An 11,352-nucleotide genomic window follows, 5' to 3' on the forward strand; every position below is an offset into this window, starting at 1 on the left:
GTGTATATTGTCTATAATTATGTTTAGCTATACTTGCCTGTTGATTTGCTGTTTTGTATTGTGCAAGGATCATTTGCAAAATATACTTTAGTCTCAATATGACTTCCCTGTTTAAATAAAGGTCAAATAAAACAAATAAGTACAGACTCGTGTGAATCATTTTGGGGCTTGTCTGTGATCAGAGCTGAATTATTTCAGGAGTTAGTAGTCCCTAGCTGCTATCAAACTTGCGACCATTGGCTTTCAAGGCTAGTATACTATGATTGATTAGATGTTTATTTTATTTCAGTGCCATACACAGAAATAAAACAACACATAGCCACAAGGATGGTTAGCTTGGTGTTCTTAACACTTTGGTCACATTCCTGTAGCCCAAGAAACAAACACTTAGCTTCGTAGTACATAAGGAATTAAAGAGGTTGAGAAAATACTTTTTGGAGGGTTACTGTCAAAATGATTCTGAAAAAAAGTAATAAATAGATGACAGGTGCATGGGCCCCCAGAGCTCATGCCCCCCCCCCTCTCATTCCCTCGGTGGACTGTCAGTCTCCTGTTTGTTTGTTTGTTTGTCTCTCTGTGATTGGCACAAATCCACTCAGCCGCACATTACAATGATCACCCTCTGCAAAGCATCTTGGGAAATGTCTGGATTCGCACCCGTTCGCACCCAAAAGGAACTATTGAACAACACTTGTTATTCTGTAATTATTTAAACATATTTAAAGGTATTCCATTTTATTCCATGTTAGTTTTATGAGATGGTGTTACAGACACACTCTAAAGTTGTGATGTTTGACAAGTAGTCTCATAACAGATTTTAATGACCCACTCGTCTCAGTGGACATGATCCCTAAACCTTTTAAATTCGAAATGAGTGTTTGAATTATCAACATCTGTCACTTTTCTTCTCTCCAAGGATAGGTGGCTCAATTCGAATGTGAATTAATGAGAACAGATTTCTCTTGGAATGCAAATTAAAGATCTAAACACAAGCAAAGGTATCAATCACGCGTGTTTCATTATGTGGAATAGATGTTGAAATTATGTCTGTGCTCAGTGGGAAGGCACATTATGTCAAAACCCATTGTTGAAGCAATCATAGAATTTCTTACACATTTATATGGTGGCAGTACTTTCTTATGCAATCCACCACATCACAACAGCCTGGCTAAGAGCAGCTTTCCTCCTCTTTTCACCACAGACCAAACCGGTATTTGTTTTGCTGCAGACAGAAGCTATCTCCTATTTTCAGTGAACCAAATAGAAGAGGGAAGGCATCAAATGTGAACTATGTGCCTTCTCACCACCTCCCATTTAACTCTCATCATGCTTCTTCTCACACTTGAGCAGTTTACAACGATGCAAGTCATGTAATTGCAGTTTTGCTGGCTGGTGTTTCTACCACAGAGGTCGATTGGTCAGTGGCAGTGCTGTAGGCAGTAACCACATTTGCTTTTCTGAGGTATGGATTAATATGATCAGGGCCAGTGGTGTGTAAAAAGTTTGCCAATACATCAATTTAGTAAGACCTCAATTATTGTCTGTTTGCCCAGTAGACATTTTCCGTGTAATAGTGTGCCCAGGAAGAAAATATAGGAAAGGTGGGTCAGGAACATTTACACCAAGTTTACATTTTAGTCAATATGCAGACACTATTTTTTTACCCCTTTTTCTCCCCAATTGGTAGTTACAGTCTTGTCCCATCGCTGCAACGCCCCTACAAACTCGGGAGAGGCAAAAGTCAAGAGCTATGCTTGCTTAACTCAGAAGCACCAATATGTCGAAGGAAACACCATCCAGCTGGTGACCGAAGTCAGCTTGCAGGCGCCCGGTCCAACACAAGAGCACCATGGGACAAGGAAATCCAGGCCAGCCAAACCCTGCCCTAACCCAGACAAACCCTCCCCTAACCCATGGGTCTCGGCCGGCTGTGACACAGCCTGGGATCGAACCCGGGTCTGTAGTGATGCCTCAAGCACTGCTGCACCACTCGGGAGGCCAATTTAGCAGGCACTCTTATCCAGAGCGCATACATTTTCATACTTTCTTTATACTGGTCTCCCGTGGGAATAAAACCCACAATCCTGGTGTTGCAAACACCATGATCAACCAACTGAGCTACACGGGACTGTCTTGGTTTATGATGCACAATGAGAGACAAGTCACATCTCTGTGGTCAAAAGGAGAAGTACATACAACACCAATACAGGACACTAATGGTGCACCTCAGGCATTCAAGAAGACATGAGGATCTTTTGTGAATTAATCAGGTTGGATGGTGAAGTGTGAAATTACTTCAAAGGCATTACATCATAGCTAAGGCACCGATACAGCTGCACCATCGAGAGCATTCTGATGGGTTGCATCACTGCCTGGTATGGCAACTGCTCGGCCTCCGACCGCAATGCACTACAGAGGGTAGTGCGAACGGCCCAGTACATCACCGGGACCAAGCTTGCTGCCATCCAGTACCTCTATACCAGGTGGTGTCTGAGGAAGGTCCTAAAAATTGTCAAAGACTCCAGTCACCCAAGTCATAGACTGTTCTCTCAGCTACCACATGGCTAGCGGTACCGGAGCGCCGAGTCTAGGTCCAAGAGGCTTCTTAACAGCTTCTACCCCCAAGCCAAAAGACTACTGAACAGCTAATCAAATGGCTACAAAGAGCATTTGCATTGCCCCCCCCCCCCCGTCTGTCTGGTACTTGTATGAAAACACTTAATAAGTCCTCAAGTCAAGAGAAAAGTGAACTTAAGTAGCCAACTGAAGATCGGGAAGAGGGATTATAATGAAATAGACAAAACTGACAGAATTGCAGAAATTAGCATCATGGCACATACTGTCATATTTTTGTGCTAGCTTTAAGGATCTATTTTAGTTCAAAATGAGAGAAAGTGTCAACAAAGCCCAAAGCTGAATGAAATATTCATTTCACTGTTGAAAAAATAACAAATGTGAATCCAAGCCTCCACAGTGCAGTCACTGCATGTCGGTTGTGACAAACAAACACCTAAAAGTTCATTTTCCCACCCTGTATATCAGAAATGTATGGAATTTTATTTGAATCAAGGCTGTTTCCAGCTGGGTTCTCACTAAATGGTTGCTAATGGTAGGGTAGGAAACGTTTGCAAATGAACGAGGTACAATTAATTACCTCTTATATTTACGCCTTTGTGAACATTGGACGAAATAGAGAGGAAGCTGCCATCTCACTACTCAAAGACATGATGGATTCCTCCTACCTATTGCATGATGGCCGCCTTCCTTCATCCAGACCGGGCTCTGGGAGTTCATCGCAAAAATTCCCTGCTTTCTAGTCTCTAGTCCACCTACCATCTCTAATAATACTGTATATTCTACTATCAGACATCGGATAAATTATAGAAGACACTCAAAACAAGGCTTGGATGTTTTGTGTTTATTTATGTACTGTGTGATGTATTTTTGTACAGTACTTGACAGCGTAACTGTGTGTGTGTGTGCGTGTGTGTGTGTGTGTGTGTGTACACCTGACTATCCTAGCAGTGTGTCATAGGTAAGTGTGTGAGGGGTCAAAGGGACTGCCTGGTCTGGGACGTCATGGAGAATGGAACCGGTCACCTGACCAGGGAAACAGGAAGTAATCATTTATCTCTATCCTTACCGCTCATAGAAACTACAACTCTGCCACCCTACACCCCAGAAAACGTGTGGCGAAACCATATTTCAAAATCCAAAAAAACATTTAGACATGAAATCTGAACAAATTGTAAGAATATATCATCTTGTATGTGAGATAACCTGTAAGTACTTACTGGTGTGTTCTTCAGGACAATGACGTAGCTAGAATCTCTGGGTTGTACTTTGTAGTGCCTTAGAACTGGCCCCACCACTAAAACAAGAGCAGGACAACAACACAGGCTTAAAAGTGTGTGTGTGTGTGTACTAACCTGGAGCCTGTGTGCCTGACAGTCAGGGCGTAACTGTTGCTCTCTGTTGCTGGGCGCAGGATGATCCCATCTGCTAGGGATGAAATGGAATGGCAAGAAAATACTTACCTGTAAATTGATATTCTGGTCGGGAAGGGAGAGGGTGGGAGAGAGAGAGGGAGGGGAGAGAGGGAAGAGAGAGGGAGGGGAGAGAGGGAGGAGAGAGATGGGAGGGAGGGGAGGTGAGAGGCGGAGGGGAGAAGGTGAGAGAGGGAGGGGGAAAGGGGAGAGAAGGAGGGAGGGGAGGGAGGAAGGTGAGAGGGGGAGGAGAGGGAGGCGAGTTATGACTAGAGAAAAAGAGAGAAGTAGAGAGATTTAAAGCAGGTAACTTAGGGGGAAAAGCTGAGAAATAGTTAGTAGAACATTTTGGGTAACAGATAAGACCATGTAGAGCACTACTGTCAAAATACCCTGCAACTACCTGAACACAACAATTCTCTCTCGCTCCACTCTGGAGTGACTTCCTCCAAGCAATGCCATGGAAATCCCCAGAACCCAACCCTCTAACTGAACAACACTGCTACCAACATATTATGCTTGTCTTGACACACGGAACAACACTGCTAGCAACCAACCATTACACCTCTACCTGGCTACATTTTATTCTGCTCCACCACCCTGGTATAGTTTGGTCCCTGTAATAAGAGATGTGCCAGGTGCTTATGGACTAACTGTAAGAGTAATATATGTATACACACGTACACACACAAGCAAGCGTGCACACACACACAACACACACACATTCCTAACATCCACATCCACGTCCATAGCTCAGTTTATGAATTTGAGCTTGGTGGTTACATAAGCACTAAGAGCGCATTCAATGAGCTGTATAGGGACATAAGCAAACAATAAAATGCTCATCGGTGTGACGGGTGTCGTCGTCGGATGAGGAGGAATCGGACCAAAGTGCAGCGAGGTGAGTGTTCATGACTTTTATTGATCTGAACACATAAACAAAAATAACAAAGTGAATACACGAAACCGAAACAGTCCTGTCAGGTGAAGAACACTAAACAGAAAACAACTACCCACAAAACATAGGAGGGAAAAAGATACCTAAGTATGGTTCCCAATCAGAGACCACGATAGACAGCTGTCCCTGATTGAGAACCATACCCGGCCAAAACAAAGAAATACAAAAACATAGAAAAAAGAACATAGAATGCCCACCCAAATCACACCCTGGCCAAACCAAAATAGAGACATAAAAAGCTCTCTAAGGTCAGGGCGTGACAATCGGTGGCTGGTGTTTTTAATGCAAGAAAATTTAAATCTATTTTACCTAACTTCTACATGTCACCTGTGCAACTAGAGGCCAAAAAACTCCAGATCACCCAGCCTAGTGGTTAGAGCGTTGGGCCAGTAACCGGAAGGTTGCAAATCTGACCATAACTCTATCCTCCTGATTCTTGCTTGCAAGCAAAAATAAACAGGATGTAACAGTGATGCGCTCAATACGGAAGTGGGCTGATGAATATGGCTGAATATAAACAGTGTAGTTATTCCCTCCGGAAGGCAATCAAACAAGCAAAGTGTCGGTACAGGGATAAGGTGGAGTTGCAATTCAAAGGCTCAGACACAAGACGTATATGGCAGGGTCAACAAGAAATCACGGACTACAAAAACAAAAACAGCCACGTCACAGATACCGGCGTCACGCTTCCAGACAAACTAAACACCTTCTTTGCCCGCTTTGAGGATAATACAGTGCCACTGTTTCGGCTCGCTAACAAAGTCTGCCCCCCCCCCCCCCTCGTCTTCTCAATGGCTGACGTGAGTAAAACATTTAAACGTATTAACCCTCGCAAGGCTGCTGGCCCAGACGGCATCCCTAGCCGTGTTCTCAGAGCATGCGCAGACCAGCTGGCTAGTGTGTTCACAGACATATTTAATCGCCCCCTATCCCAGGCAGTTGTCCCACATGCTTCAAGATGGCTACCATTGTTCCTGTACCCAAGAAATCAAAGGTAACTGAACTAAATGACTACCGCCCCGTAGCACTCACTTCTGTCATCATGAAGTGCTTTGAGAGGCTAGTCAAGGATCATATCACCACCACCTTACCGGCCACCCTAGACCCACTTCAGTTTGCATACCGCCCCGACAGGTCCACAGATGACGCAATCGCCATCAAACTGCACACTGCGGTATCCCACCTGGACAAAAATAATACCTATGTAAGAATGCTGTTCATTGAATACAGCTCAGCATTCAACACCGTAGTACCCTCCAAGCTCATCATCAAGCTGGAGGCCCTGAGTCTCAACCGCTCCCTGTGTAAATGGGTCCTGGACTTCTGACGGGCCTCCCCCAGGTGGTAAAGGTAGGAAACAAAATCTCCACTTCACTGACCCTCAACACTGGGGCCCCTAAAGGGTGTGTGCTCAGCCCGCTCCTGTACTCCCTGTTCACCTCCGACTGCATGGCCACGCACGCCTCCAACTCAATATATCAGAGGTTCTGATACCACGGGTCGTCACAGTGAGCCAGTGCCCCAGCCTACCCAGCCGTCCGCCCAGGTCAGTGATACCCTACTGTCCCTTTCGGAGAAGTATAACGGTACTCCATCGAAATACCATGGCTTCCTACTCCAGTGCTCCCTCTATTTTGCCCATCAGATGGGAGCCCCAACCACCGAAAGGTTCAAGGTTGCCACAGTCATTTCCCTTCTGACCGGGCGGGCGTAGGAGTGGACTACGGCCTTCTGGGAGAGAGGAGAGGAGGAGCTGGGTTCCTATGAGAGGTTCATGGCTCTGTTCAGGGCGGTCTTTGACCATCCTCCAGAGGTCAGAGAGGAAAGTTAGAATTCTCAGACTCCAGCAGGGTGCCCAGACCGCTGCGGAGTACGCCCTCACCTTTTGGACTGTGGCAGCCTCCAGCGAATGGAATAAGCAAGCGCTCCACACTCTCTTCCAGACAGGACTGCATGAAGAGGTCCAGACGGGTTTGGCGTGTCTAGATGACAATCTATCCTTGGATCTGTTGTTGTGGACAGATTTTCCAAATACTGCCATTATATCCCTCTCTCTGATCTCCCTAACTCTCTCCAGGTCGCTGAGGCACTGTTCCAGCAGATTTTCCGGCACTATGGCCTTCCGGAGGACATTGTCTCCAACCGTGGCCCCCAATTCATGTTGCAGGTATGGAGAGCCTTCATGGAGAAACTGGGGACCACCGCCAGCCTCACATCCAGGTACCGGCCTCAGTCCAACAGGCAGATGGAGAGGAACAACCAGGAGCTGGGAAGGCTCCTAAGGAGTCACTGCCAGGGGAGTGGGCTTGGTTCCAGAACTCACTTAGTCACTTCTCCACCGGGCTGACTCCCTTTCAGTGCGTTCCGGGGATATCAGCCAGCCCTGGCTCCATGGACTCCAAGCCACACTGAGCCACACTGAGGCCCCTGCAGTGGATGAGTAGCACCGTCCTGGTCCCCTGGATGCTCCGCCTCCCCTGGATGTGACCTGTGCCGTCAGGTCCCTACTGGACTCCTGACGTCGTGGGGGTCGGCTTCAGTACCTGGTGGACTGGAAGGGGTACGGCCTAGAGGAGCACTGTAGGGTTCCGGTGGACGACATTCTGGACCCTAAAATTGTCCGGGATTTCCATCTCCACCGTCCAACCTGTCCGTTCTGAGCCCTCGGAGCCATCCTCCTAGCAGGCGTCATCCTGCGACTGGAGCCGCGCGTAAGGAAAGGGGTAATGTCACTCCTACTCTTGCTCCCTCTCTCCAGTACTCAATATAGCAGGTCTACTAACCACCGGTCCTGGCAACCATCATTACACACACCTGGACTTCATCATCACCTTCCCTTTATTTAGCCCTCAGTAGCCTCAGTTATCAGGTAGTATTGGTTTGTTTTCATATTCAGTACGCATCCCCTGTTTTGTTAATTTGTCTTCCATCATTGTTATTAAACTCTCCTTCTGAACCTGCTTCCTGACTCCCTGCGTACACGTGACAGTTGGTAAAGGCCCGTAAGTAAGGATTTCACTGTTAGTTAGTTCACACCTGTTTTTTTTTACAAAGCATGTGACAAATAACTTGACATTTCTCCAGAGCTAAGCTGTTTAGCAAAACTAGTGACGGGGCAGCCGTTGTGTTGTTTTTCAAGTCCCTGACTGTACCTTTAAGAATATTCTAAGACGCTTCATACATATGGGCCCAGATGGCACTAAATCAAATCAAATCAAATGTATTTGTCACATACACATGGTTAGCAGATATTAATGCGAGTGTAGCGAAATGCTTGTGCTTCTAGTTCCGACAATGCAGTAATAACCAACGAGTAACCTAACAATTCCAAAACTACTACCATATACACACAAGTGTAAAGGGATAAAGAATGTGTACATAAAGATATATGAATGAGTGATGGTACAGAACGGCATAGGCAAGATGCAGTAGATGGTATCGAGTACAGTATATACATATGAGATGATTAATGTAGGGTATGTAAACATTATATTAAGTAGCATTGTTTAAAGTGGCTAGTGATATATTTTACATCAATTTCCATCAATTCCCATTATTAAAGTGGCTGGAGTTGAGTCAGTGTGTTGGCAGCAGCCACTCAATGTTAGTGGTGGCTGTTTAACAGATGGCCTTGAGATAGAAGCTGTTTTTCAGTCTCTCGGTCCCTGCTTTGATGCACCTGTACTGACCTCGCCTTCTGGAGGTGAACAGGCAGAGGCTCGGGTGGTTGTTGTCCTTGATGATCTTTATGGCCTTCCTGTGACATCGGGTGGTGTAGGTGTCCTGGAGGGCAGGTAGTTTGCCCCAGGTGATGCGTTGTGCAGACCTCACTACACTCTGGAGAGCCTTACGGTTGTGGGTGGAGCAGTTGCCGTACCAGGCGGTGATACAGCCCGACAGGATGCTCTCTCTGCATCTGTAAAAGTTTGTGAGTGCTTTTGGTGAAACTTACTACCCTCTCTACTACTGTCCCATCGATGTGGATATGGGGGTGCTCCCTCTGCTGTTTCCTGAAGTCCACAATCATCTCCTTTGTTTTGTTGACGTTGAGTGAGAGGTTGTTTTCCAGACACCACACTCTGAGGGCCCTCACCTCCTCCCTGTAGGCTGTCTCGCCGTTGTTGGTAGTCAAGCCTACCACTGTAGTGTCGTAAATGGACTTGTACATGCTACAACATGCCCTAAGGAGTTGGGTGGGCAGTAACATAAAGTAAGTCATGAACACTTGTGCAGATATAGACAGATTGGGTTTAATTAAGCAACTGATTCAGGGTTTTATGCGTTTGGTCTCAGGTCAGAGGCCAGTGCATAACATGCAATATCAAAGTATCGCTATGCGGATGACACACAGCTGTACATTTCAATTAAACATGGTGAAGCCCCAAAATTGCCCTTGCTAGAAGAATGTGTTTCAGACATAAGGAAGTGGATGGCTGCAAACTTTCTACTTTTAAACTCGGACAAAACAGAGATGCTTGTTCTAGGTCCCAAGAAACAAAGAGATCTTCTGTTGAATCTGACAATTAATCTTAATGGTTGTACAGTCGTCTCAAATAAAACTGTGAAGGACCTCGGCGTTACTCTGGACCCTGATCTCTCTTTTGAAGAACATATCAAGACCATTTCAAGGACAGCTTTTTTCCATCTACGTAACATTGCAAAAATCAGGAACTTTCTGTCCAAAAATGATGCAGAAAAATTAATCCATGCTTTTGTCACTTCCAGGTTAGACTACTGCAATGCTCTACTTTCCGGCTACCCGGATAAAGCACTAAATAAACTTCAGTTAGTGCTAAATACGGCTGCTAGAATCCTGACTAGAACCAAAACATTTGATCATATTACTCCAGTGCTAGCCTCTCTACACTGGCTTCCTGTCAAAGCAAGGGCTGATTTCAAGGTTTTACTGCTAACCTACAAAGCATTACATGGGCTTGCTCCTATCTATCTCTCTGATTTGGTCCTGCCGTACATACCTACACGTACGCTACGGTCACAAGACGCAGGCCTCCTAATTGTCCCTAGAATTTTTAAGCAAACAGCTGGAGGCAGGGCTTTCTCCTATAGAGCTCCATTTTTATGGAACGATCTGCCTACCCATGTCAGAGACGCAATCTCGGTCTCAACCTTTAAGTCTCTACTGAAGACTCATCTCTTCAGTGGGTCATATGATTGAGTGTAGTCTGGCCCAGGAGTGGGAGGGTGAACGGAAAGGCTCTGGAGCAACGAACCACCCTTGCTGTCTCTGCCTGGCCGGTTCCCCTCTTTCCACTGGGATTCTCTGCCTCTAACCCTATTACAGGGGCTGAGTCACTGGCTTTACTGGGGCTCTCTCATGCCGTCCCTGGAGGGGGTGCGTCACCTGAGTGGGTTGAGTCACTGATGTGGTCATCCTGTCTGGGTTGGCGCCCCCCCCCCCCCCTTAAGTTGTGCCGTGGCGGAGGTCTTTGTGGGCTATACTCAGCCTTGTCTCAGGATGGTATGTTGGTGGTTGAAGATATCCCTCTAGTGGTGTGGGGGCTGTGCTTTGGCAAAGTGGGTGGGGTTATATCCTTCCTGTTTGGCCCTGTCCGGGGGTGTCCTCGGAGTGGGCCACAGTGTCTCCTGACCCCTCCTGTCTCAGCCTCCAGTATTTATGCTGCAGTAGTTTATGTGTCGGGGGGCTAGGGTCAGTTTGTTATATCTGGAGTACTTCTTCTGTCCTATTCGGTGTCCTGTGTGAATCTAAGTGTGCGTTCTCTAATTCTCTCCTTCTCTCTTTCTCTCTCTCGGAGGACCTGAGCCCTAGGACCATGCCCCAGGACTACCTGACATGATGACTCCTTGCTGTCCCCAGTCCACCTGGCTGTGCTGCTGCTCCAGTTTCAACTGTTCTGCCTTATTATTATTCGACCATGCTGATCATTTATGAACATTTGAACATCTTGGCCATGTTCTGTTATAATCTCCACCCGGCACAGCCAGAAGAGGACTGGCCATCCCACATATGCTCTCTCTAATTCTCTCTTTCTTTCTCTCTCTCGGAGGACCTGAGCCCTAGGACCATGCCCCAGGAATACCTGACATGATGACTCCTTGCTGTCCCCAGTCCACCTGACTGTGTTGCTGCTCCAGTTTCAACTATTCTGCCTTATTATTATTCGACCATGCTGGTCATTTATGAACATTTGAACATCTTGACCATGTTTTGTTATAATCTCCACCCGGCACAGCCAGAAGAGGACTGGCCACCCCACATAGCCTGGTTCCTCTCTAGGTTTCTTCCTAGGTTTTGGCCTTTCTAGGGAGTTTTTCCTAGCCACCGTGCTTCTTCACCTGCATTGCTTGCTGTTTGGGGTTTTAGGCTGGGTTTCTGTACAGCACTTTGAGATATCAGCTGATGTACGAAGGGCTATATAAAATAAATTT

General features: G+C 46.4%; 1 long non-coding RNA gene across 1 annotated transcript in view; it reads left to right on the plus strand.

Moving 5' to 3' along the window:
* LOC149979498 (uncharacterized) overlaps positions 1-10,822 on the plus strand; it is an 87,933-nt gene extending 77,111 nt beyond the window's left edge. The window contains exon 3 of the long non-coding RNA XR_016484377.1: positions 10,719-10,822. This is a non-coding gene — a long non-coding RNA (uncharacterized LOC149979498). The remainder of the gene's footprint in view (positions 1-10,718) is intronic.
* The last annotated feature ends 530 nt before the right edge of the window (positions 10,823-11,352 follow it).

Source organism: Oncorhynchus mykiss, chromosome 11 (genome assembly GCF_057628025.1).
Source record: "Oncorhynchus mykiss isolate SJ-2025 chromosome 11, ASM5762802v1, whole genome shotgun sequence".
Lineage (NCBI taxonomy): Eukaryota > Metazoa > Chordata > Actinopteri > Salmoniformes > Salmonidae > Oncorhynchus > Oncorhynchus mykiss.